Source organism: Malania oleifera, chromosome 12, assembly GCF_029873635.1.
Source record: "Malania oleifera isolate guangnan ecotype guangnan chromosome 12, ASM2987363v1, whole genome shotgun sequence".
Taxonomy (NCBI): domain Eukaryota; kingdom Viridiplantae; phylum Streptophyta; class Magnoliopsida; order Santalales; family Ximeniaceae; genus Malania; species Malania oleifera.
The window spans coordinates 67,728,942-67,741,140 of record NC_080428.1 but is presented as its reverse complement, the minus strand read 5'-3'; positions in this window follow the sequence as shown (position 1 = coordinate 67,741,140).

Genomic DNA, 12,199 nt, shown 5'->3' with positions numbered 1-12,199 from the left:
TCTCGTCCAACTGGCTCAACACCATTTCCTGAAGTGAATGTAACTTTTTCTCAAGGTCGTTGACGAGGTCGTGGTGGTAAAAGGGGTCGTGGTAGGAAAAATTGTTGGACCCGTGATGATCATCTTTCAAAGTTTGAAAGCAAAGGTGCTGAAAAGACTCAAAGGAAATGGGCAAAGAATAAAGAAAGCTTTGAACAAAATGACAAGGTGCAAAATAATGACAATATTTGTTATAGGTGTTGAACAAAAGGTCATTGGTCTCGAATATGTCGCACTCCTAAACACCTAGTTGATCTTTACAAACATCGTTAAAAGGAAAAGGGAAAAATGTTAAAGTGAATTTGTTTGAACCCATTGATGTTAAGTATGAGTCTCCTTTGGATGTTGATTTTGATGTTTCTGATTTTTTTGAGAATCCTAGTGGCAAAATTTATCATTTGATTGGAGATGAAAATGTCTACTATTAAATTATCTTCATGTTTATATTATTTTAAAAAATTAACTTATGTAATTTTTATTAAAAGTTTTACATATAATATGCTTGGTAATATTTTATTATCTTTTCTAATTCTTAAATTTTACTTTTCCTTTACTAGATCATACAAAATAAACTTGATAAAATGGAGGATGACATATGTATGGTGGACAGTGGCACAATTCACACAATTTTTTGTGTTAAAAAATATTTCTTACAGTTAACATTAGCTAAAATTAATGTTAATATAATATTTGGCTCTGCAAATGTAATAGATGGCTCTAGAAGAGTTCACATTATGTTTCCAAATGGGACAAAATTGTATATTGATGATGCGTTGTATTCTAGTAGATCCCAAAGAAATCTACTAAGTTTTAAAGATACACGTCACAAAGGATGTCATGTTGAAACCAAAAATGAAGGAGATATGAAATATCTTTAATTACATCTACAATTTCAAACCAGAAGATCATATTAGAAAAAATTTCAAGTTTTTCATCTGGCCTATATTTCACAAAAATAAGGATGGTTGAATCAAATTTTACCAAAAGTGTTCTGAGCCTAGAAGTTTTATGCTTTGGCATGATCGTCTTGGCCATCTTGGTTCAACTATGATGCAATAAATAATTAAAAATACACATGGACATCCATTAAAGGATCAGAAAGTTCTTTTACTTGGTGATTATTTTTGTACTTCTTGTGCTCAAGGAAAACTACTTGTTAGACCTTCCCCATCTAAATTATCTTTAGAGTCTCCATCTTTTCTGCAAAGAATACAAAGAGATATTTGTGGTCCAATCCGTCCATCTTGTAGACCATTTCGATATTTCATGGTCTTAATTGATGCTTCCACTCAATGGTTACATGTTTGTCTACTTTCAACTCGTAATGTTGCTTTTGTTAAATTTCCTACTTAAATAATAAAGTTAAGATCAAGTTTTCTTAATCGTCCCATTCAGACTATTCGTTTAGATAATGCAGGTGAATTTTCTTCAAAAACATTTTATGACTATTGCATGTCAATAGGAATAAGTGTTGAACATTTTATTGCACATGTTCATACACAAAATGGTTTAGCAGTGTGAGGACCCGAACTCGAGTGAGTTCTTACAAATAAATTTTTTAGTGGACGCAAATAAATTTAAATTTTTTTTATTACTAGAGCACTAATTAGCTTTATTACAAATATAAGTCTCAATTATTAAAATACAAATTTCTAAAATTCTAAAATGCACAAACATATTCTAAATTGTATTATGCTAAATTTTTATTCTACTCTACTCTTTCTATTCCCGCTCATGCACTTGTTACGCCAAATTTTTGGTACTCTCTTCAAAATAATCTAAAATGTAAAATAATTATTGGGGTAAGACGACATTTAGTAAGTAAATAAGATTATTATTAGTGTGTGGCCAAAATGAGCTTTCATAATATTTTAATTTTGTAAAATAATATTTAATACTATAACTTCAAAACTGTTTTTAAAATAAATGTAAATTTAAAATTTTCTGTATAAAACTTTTACTATCATTTATAGAAGTAAAATTTTATAATCATATACTATAACTGTTAAACTAAACTTTTTAACTTTAAACTATAGCTATAATACTCAATCATGTATATATATATACTTTTCCTTATTAAATCATTATTTAGGTACAAAAATGTCCCCGTTCACATAAACAGATGTTTTTTCTTCAATTTATTAATAGCTTTGTATACGTAATTAAATATATATATACATGTACTGTAAAAACCACCCTTAGGTCTGTTAATCATAAATCATGTTTACCCTCATGATTGGGTTGTGCGGTCCGAAAACTGGACTTAACTGGCTGACTGGCAAACTAAATCAACGTACATCATCATTAAGTGAAATTTTCTCTATTAAACCCTGATTCGACCCAGGTATACACTCAGGAGAAATCCACTACCATATAAAATCACTATGCAAACAACGTGGGTGCACTCTGATCCATTTAAACTTTAAGCTGTGGTACCGAGCATTTGTAATTTTCCATCTATGCCATAAGTGGTTTTGAAAATATCTTATTATAGAATTTATAAAATTACAATAATATCATAAAAATCTCATTTTTACTTATATTTTCGTGAATTACTCAACGTAAAAATCAGCTTATGTCATTTTTACTCATATTTTTGTGAAATGTGTAATGTAAAAACAAACTCATGCCACATAATTTTCATGTTAAAAATATTTTCTTGAATAAAAATTAATACTGTAAAATACCCAAGGAGTTTAGAACATTTTTTGACTAAAAAATAAACGCAAGTATATTAAATATAAAACCGGTATAATTAAACATGCGTAAAAATAAATTTAGAAAAATTTTATGAAAATAACTAGTATAATCAAAATTTACTTACAAATAAACTTGGGTATAAGTAAAAATCTAACAGGAATAAATTTACTTACCAATAAATTCGGGTATAAATTTTAATAAAAATATAACATAATCAAAATTTACTTACAAATAAATTCAGTTAAAAATTTTAAATAAAAATATAACATAATCGAATTTACTTACTTTTTACTTAACCTTGTGCTACAATCACAACAAATATCTTTAAAAAATGAGATCGGAAAGAGTGGGTGAGTGAGAATTTTAATTATAACAAAAATTCTTCCTCCACCACTAATTTTTTCACTCACTAATCATTCTCTTCATTTGGAAATTTTTTTTTGAAAAATGAATGTTGAGAGCTTCCTATTTATAGGAAAATTTTGGGGAAGAAAATTGAATTTGTAAAAGTATGGGGAGAGGAGTGAAATTATAATTTTTTAAAATTAAGGAATTAGAATGGATGAGTTAGGTATGGGATAGGGTTAGAGATCATGTGGGAAAAATAAGAGTGTTTGCCGATACTCTCATTTGATTAATTTTTAATTAATTTACTTAATTAATTACTTATTTATTTATTTTTTTGAAATCATTATTAGTATCATTGTTATTATTTTTAAATTATGTTTTAGTATTTTTTTTATAAAAAAGAATTAAGTTCGAATTTCGAAAACTCATGTGGGCCCCACACCACTTCGAGACCTAAGTGGGTCTTACGTAACTCCAATAGTCTTCACATAATTTTATGGGCCCTACACAGTTTCGGGACTCATGTGACACGGCCTTGGGACTCTTGTGGGCTCTACACAGTCTTGTGACCCTACATAGAATACGTATATTATTATTATTATTATTATTATTATTTTCTCATACATGTCTACAAATTATATTAGTCAATCATGTTCTACATGAGTAAAATTGTATACTCATGCCATATAAAAGTAAATTATGTTCTACTCATAAAATCTGCACTGAAATCATTTTCCCTAATTAAATGTATTAAAACAATCTCCTATTAATAGTAGTAAATTTTTCAAACATAATTCTATACTATACATAATTTCCTGAAATAAAATGCTGTAAAATAGTAAATAATTCCATGAAAAATACTGACTTAATTTATTCCCTTACTTGGCTTACTGAAATGCCCACACAGTTCAATCTTAGGCTAGTGACATTTCCAACACAAAACCTACAATTTCCATTTTCCCTAAACATTCAACTGAATTCCAACATAATTTCTATAAAACATTTCCTAAACTTCCAATAACGTAAATAAATTGTTAAACTCCAAAATAATCAAATTACCTTGATTTTCCTGAACTATACTCACAGGGTCCCGAAATTACATCCGGCGCTTACTCGATTCCTGAATTCAATGACCCTAATTCAACTTCAGAATGTTCAATATTTAACATTTGCAAATTTACAATAATTAAATAATACTTAGTCCCATAATAACCCCCTTAGTCTAATTTTGGGATTATGCCGACGACGACCCCATGAGAAATTCGCTCCACTAGACTTGTAGAGAATCATCCCTAAATTCTTATTGTGGTGTCTGATCGTCAATTGGGCTTAAGATTTACGAGAAATTGAGATAAAAATGGGAATTGAGCTTACCCCTGAAGATATGGCTACGCCGCTCTTATGACAAATCCACTCTAGTAGAAATGACGGTGGTGGAAAATGGAATCCAACAGTATTTTCTGATTTTTGATCGAGCGATTAGTCGAGAAATTGAAAGAAGTGGGAGAAAGAACGAAGAGTGAGACGAAGCTGGAGACATGCTGAAGGACAAGCAGAGAGAGATAAGGGACAACTTCAACATTTCAAATCCAATTTCTCCTAAGCTTCTTTAAGCTTATAGAGATGATAAAACTTTAACTATCAAACATTATTATATAATATACTTATGTGTGTATATATATATCTTTATTCTAATTAATTTTTTTAATTTTAATTTAATTAATTAATTAATTAAATTATTATTTATTTTATTTTATTATTATTATTTTTTACACTTCCATGCATATTATTTTCTAGGGCGTTACATTATATATATATATATATATATATATATATTCCAATATTATTATTATTATTATATTAGATCAAATATATGTTGGGTATATTTGACCGATCAATGATTTGATATTGGTAAGTTATTTGAAGAAGATTAGTTAATTTTTATATTACTTTTATTAATGGATTTTTTCTTACTATATATATATATATATATATATATATAATATAGTAAAATTTAAGTTGTACTAACTTTTATAAATTTATGCAAAATAAAAATTAAAAATTTCGTCAAAATTCGTACTCCTAAATCAAACTTGAATACTTGATGGGAATTGAATATGTATATATATTCATATTTAACTTACACATGCTAAGGGATTTTTTTTTTGAATTTAAATATAATATAGTAACATTTAAATTATATTTAATTCCTTATAAACTAATACAAAATTAAAATTAAAGATTTCGTCAAAATATATATTCCTAAATTAAGCTTAAATATTTTGATGAGAACTGAATATGCAATGTAAAAATACATATTCATATCCAACTTGCACATACAAAGGAATTTTGGGTAATCCCAAATTTCAGAATAAATCGTTTGTTCATATCTATTTATATGTGTAGCACCTCCAAACCCAGTAAAATCTGATGTGCTACTTCTTATATTTTTAGTGAAAATAATAATAGAGAAAATAAATAAATTTCGGATATTATTATATTATTATATTTATATATATGAAAACTTTAAATTATTAATACATCTGATCTAGCAATTAATTATGAGTCATCAATATGGGTACGTGTTTCTACAAACATAAATAACATATTTAAATTAATTAACGTGTTTTCAATAATATTACCATTTTTCTTAGAGAATATATGATTGTTACTTGTGCTTGGGAGTTTTCACGTTAATCTCATTTCCTCCAATGTTACTATCTTTAGGATCCATTCTTAAACAATGATCAAATGTTATTTTAAAATCATAAATCTATTATTAACGTAAAATAATATAACAAACTAAAAGAAATATTCTAAACAATCAAATCCTACCCAAATCATGTTTTATGCCTCAACTCTGGTAAAATTTATATGCTAGAGTATGCAGAACATATATTATATTCTCTAATACCAATTGTAAGGACTCGAACCCGAGTGGGTTCCTACATATAAATTTTTCAACAGACGTAAATAAATCTAAATTATTTTTATTACCAAAGCACTAGTTAGTTTTATTACAAATATAAGTCTCAATTATTAAAATTCAAATTTCTAAAATTATAAAATGCACAAACATATTTTAAATTGTATTATGCTAAATTTTTATTCTACTCTGTTCTTTCTATTCCCACTCATGCACTTGCTACGCAAGCTTTCTGGTACTCTTCAAAATGATCTAAAATGTAAAATAATAATTGGGGTGAGACGACGTTCAGTAAGTAAATAAAAAAATTATTAGTGTATGACCAAAATGAGTTTTCGTAACATTTTAATTTCGTAAAATAATATTTAACACTATAACTTCAAAACTGCTTTTAAAATAAATGTAAATTTAAAATTTTCTATATAAAACTTTAACTATCATTTATAGTAGTAAAATTTTATAATCATATACTATAACTGTTAAACTGAATTTTTTAACTTTTAAAACTATAACTATAATACTCAATCATGTATATATATATATATATATATATATATATATATATATATATATATATATATATATTCTTTTCCTTATTAAATAATTATTTAGGCACAAAAATGTCTCCGTTCACATAAACATATATTTTTCCTTCAATTCATCAATAACTTTGTATACGTAATTAAATATGTATATACATGTACTGTAAAAAGCACCCTTAGGCCTATTAATCGTAAGTCATGTTTACCTTCATTATTGGGTTGTGTGGTCCGAAGACTGGACTTATCTGACTGACCGGTCAAACTAAATCAACGTATATTATCATTAAGTGAGATTTTTTCTATTAAATCCTAGTCCGACCCAGGTGTGCACTCAGGAGAAATCCACTACCATATAAAACCACTTTACAAATAGCATGGGTGCACTCTGATCCGTTTAAACTTTAAGCAGCGGTACCGAACATTCGTAATTTTCTGTATTGTCTGTGCCATAAGGGGTTTTGAAAACATCTTATTATAAAATTTATAAAATTACAATAATATCATGAAAATCTTATTTTTACTCATATTTTCGTGAATTACGTAACGTAAAAATCAACTCATGTCATTTTTACTCATATTTTTGTAAAATATGCAACGTAAAAACAAACTCATGTTGTAATGACTCGAAAAATAATGGTATTCAAATAATAAAGAAAGGAGAAAATGGGAAGCAGTAAAAAAGGCAGTAGACTTCGTCAACGAGAAGATACCAAGAGGATACCCGGGCAACTCTGAATTTCATCGACGAACTTCGTCGACAAGGGGGAGAGTTCGTTGACGAGTTGTCTTCTTGACCTCGTCGACGAGGTGACGTGGCTCGTCGACTAAGACCAGTATATAAATAGGTCAAACTTCATTTTTTCAGCGAAATTTCGACGCTCAACCCTCTCTCGCTCTCTCCTCCCTACGATTTCTCTCTCCCCTCTCTTCGATTTCGACTCCGCTGTTCGCTAGATCGACGATTTGAGACCACCACGACGCTCCTGGGGAAGTTCTCTCCAAGTCTGCCAGAGCGGATCATTGGTGGGACTGAGTTGGAATTCATCCTTGAGTTAAGGTAAAACTTTTTATGCGAAATTTGGTCTTACCGTAGTTATAAGAAATGATATTCATAGAGAAATACTAAAATTTAGTTCTGAAAGTTATTGAATTCAGGGTGTTAAACGGGGAACCCTGTGGGTGCAGGACGAGTGGATTTTTAGGGGGTTTCTTCTCAGTGTTAGGTAAGGAAATAAACTAAAACAGTTTTTTTCCATACAAATTATTATTATTTATCAGCAAATTAATTTTCAGGAAAGCATGTATTATATTCGTATATTATGGAGAAAATGCATATTTGGAAAAATACTACTATTATGTGGAAATGTATATATATATATATATATACTTTCCTGAAAATTAATTTGCTATATATATATATATATATATATATGTATGAAATGCCAAAAATTATGATTTTAAAATATAATGTACGATTTTATACAGTAATGTGTGGCATGAATATTATTTTATATGGGAAGTATTATGATATGACCGTTTTACGAGTAAAGTATGTTTTTAGAGATTATGAAATAATGCAGTACATTATAGTTTTTGAAATACATGATAAATGAATTATTTATTTAGAATGTTATGTATGAATTATCCAGCGCAAGACCGTGATTGATAGTCGGCGCAAGACCGTGTATATGTATGATTTTGGTGCAAGACCGTATTTATAAATATTCGGCGTAAGGCCGTAGATATGAAAGAATTTGGCGCAAGACCATATGTATGTATGATATTATAGAAAATGCTATCAATTTATTTATGTTAGACAAGTATATTATCATGTATTATATATTATCAGAGCCCGGATGTTAGTTTAGTTCAGTTACAAAAGTACGGTACTGTTACTATACAGATAAGATATCTATGTTCAGACATGTGCTAACCATCCCACAAGGGGGTGGGAGATAGATAGTCGATGTGGCTTTCAATGTAGAGTTGTAGACATCCACCTGAGAGTCTGAATTAGGGTGTGGCGGGCCCATCGTACTTACAGACATTTTTGACTCGGCAGTGGTCGGCCAGCCATTGTCGGGTCTCACCTTCGGGTTGCACAACCAGTCATGGGGGGTAATACATGACATTAGCTAACTATACATCCTGGGTAAATTTTCAGTATTATCAGTTATATCAGAGATTTTATAAACTGTATGATTTATTAGAAAATACGAAAGTATACGATTATTTTGTATGATATGATGAATGTTTTCAGGTATATGAAATGTATTGTATATGTATAATTGCATCAAATATTCATGTCGTCACATGGTTGTATTTAGTTTATTTTCCCTTACTGAGAAGTGTCTTACTCCCGAACTTAAATAATTTTCAGGAAACCTAGAAAGATTGACGGATCGAGGCCACCGTTGAGTCTGTTGAGTTACCTCGCTAGGAGGGTAACTTTGGACTAGGATAATAAGTTTTCTATGTGGGATCCTAGAGATATATTTCGTATTATTTTTGGGAGATGTATATAAACACAGTGTTTTGGTTTATAGTTAACTCTGATATTATATATATATATTTTATGGTTATCAGAATGATGATTTATATTTACTGCTGCCTAGGTTCCACTGTGTATGACAAGTGTCCCCGTTACCACGGGTTCGAGTTGACTTTATTATTAAATATGTTTTATTATATGATAAGAAAAGCAAGTCGTTACACATGTCATACAATTTTCGTATTAAAAATATTTTTTTGAATAAAAATTAATGCTGTAAAATACCCGAGAGATTTAGAATATTTCTTGATTAAAAAATAAACGCAAGTATATTAAAGATAAAACTAGTATAATTAAACATGCATAAAAATAAATTTAGAAGAATTTTATGAAAATAACTAGCATAATCAAAATTTACTTACAAATAAACTTGGGTATAAATAATCTAACATAAACAAATTTACTTACTAATATACTCGAGTATAAATTTTAATAAAAATCTAATATAATCAAAATTTACTTACAAATAAATTCAGGTAAAAATTTTAAAAAAAAATCTAACATAATCGAATTTACTTACCTCTTACTTAACCTTGTGCTACGATCTTAACCAATATCTTTAGAAAATGAGATCGGAAAGAGTGGATGAATGAGAATTTTAATTATAACAAAAATTCTCCCTCCACCACTAATTCTTTCATTCACTAATCATTCTCTTCCTTTGAAAATTTTTTTATGAAAAATGAATGTTGAGAACTTCCTATTTATAGGAAAATTTTGGGGAAGAAAATTGAATTTGTAAAAGTGTGGGGAGAGGAGTGAAATTATAATTTTTTAAAATTAGGGAATGGGCATGGATGGATTAGATATGAGCTAGGTATGGGATGGGGTTAGGGATCATATGGGAGAAATGAGAGTGCTTGTCAACACTCTCATTTGATTAACTTTTTATTAATTTACTTAATTAATTATTTTTGAAATCATTATTATTATCATTGTTATTATTTTTAAGTTATGTTTTATTATTATTTTTTTATAAAAAAGAATTAAGTTCGAATTTCAAAAATTCATGTGAGCCCCACATGGTCTTGTGGCCCCAACACCACTTTAAGGCCTAAGTGGGTCCTACATAATTCTAATAGTTTTCACACAATTTTATGGGCCCTACATAATTTTGGGACTCATGTGGACCCCACATGGCCTCCGGACTCTTGTGGGCCCCATACAGTCTTGTGGCCCCACATAGAATATTATTATTATGATTATTATTATTATTATTATTATTATTTATTTTTTACAAATTATGTTAGTTAAAATATTATTTTATATATATGTACTTATTTACGCGTACAAACAGTGTCTATTATGTTTATCCTATGAAATTTTATTTTGACCAAATCGACCTCTAGGGAGCGATTGAGCCGCAATGATCTCTGAGCACTCGCTAAGATAAGGTCTTTCTTAAGCATCAAATATAGAATCAAGGATCCTACAGAAAATCACTTTTGTATCGATATTAACTTAATGATCATTTTTATTATTTTATTATTATTATTATGCTTTAATTGTGTATATATATTTGGTTCATCACAAGCGAAATCCTTCATTAAGCGTTTACAATTTACTGCTAGACCTACGCATATGCGGTTGCTTTAGAAATTATTAATGATAATGAGCCTGAGCCTTAAACTGTAGAGGAATGTCGATATTGAAATAATTGGCCAAAATGGAAAAAAGAAATACAAGCTGAGCTAGACTCATTAACCAAACATAAGGTATTTGGACCAATAGTCCAAACACCTGAGAATGTCAAACCTATTGGGTATAAATAAGTTTTTGTACGTAAAAGAAATGAAATGAATGTCAAACCTATTGGGAAGACAAAATTTTGCCTTGGTTTTCAAGTTGAACATTTAACAAGTGGAATTCTTATTCATCAGTCATCTTACATAGAAAAAATCTTGAAACAATTTTATATGAATAAATCTTATCCATTAAGCTCCCCAATGGTTGTTCGTTCACTTGATGTGAAAAAGGATCTTTTTCATCCTCGAGAAGATGATGAAGAAATCCTTAGTCCTAAAGTACCCTATCTTAGTGCAATAGGAGCACTATTGTATCTTGCAAATTGTACTAGACCAGATATAACTTTTACTGTAAATTTGCTGGCAAGGTTTAGTTCTACACCAACTCAGAGACATTGGAATGGAGTAAAACATGTTCTTCGTTATCTTCGCGGCACATTTGATATGGGTTTGTTTTACCCAAAGGGAGTAAAGTCTATGTTGAAAGGATATGCTGATGCAGGATATCTTTCTGATCCTCATAAAGTTCGATCACAAACAGGCTATATTTTTACATGTGGTGATATGCAGAGACTCGAAAAAAATAATAATTAAAATAAATAAGGAAAAGAGGAAGAAGGTTTGGGAACAACCCAAATCGTCGACGATTTTGTGGAGAGGTAGAAAAACCGTCAACGATTTTTTTTTTACCGCGGCAAGGTAACAGGGTAAATGGTTAAAAAGGTTTGGTTAAAGTCCAAACTATCAATGGTTTTTGTGACACCCAGAAAAACCATCAACGGTTTTGTAGTAACCCGGATAATTATAGAAATTAAATAATAAAAAGAGGAGAGAGATGTAAGGCCCCGAACCCACCAAGTGGGGCCCGGAGGTCACGTGTTACATTCACCTATTTCTGACACCATATACGACAATCATGCAGCGGAAGTAAAATAAGTAACCTCAATATAAATACCAGAGTCTATTTATAAACCCCGAAACATTTACAATTGTTGCTTATATTACATCCTAATATTTAAAAACATAACTTTATACTAACTACCATTACAAGCACTCCATAGTTTGCCACAAAATACTACCCTGCCCTAGAGCCCTAAGCTCGATCTCCTAATGGACCTGAAAGTATGATCATCTACTAGGGTGAGACACATCTTAGTAAGGAAGAATAAATCATAGCAGTGTGTCTGGAAGAGTGTTTAAATATTACAAAATATATATTTGTTTGCCATTCACCATCAATCGCAGCTAAGAAACACATCATCGATATCCACATTGATCTTTGATTTCATACTCACATCTAATTTGCATAAATACTGGCTTCTGATTTCATACTCACATTCATAATTAT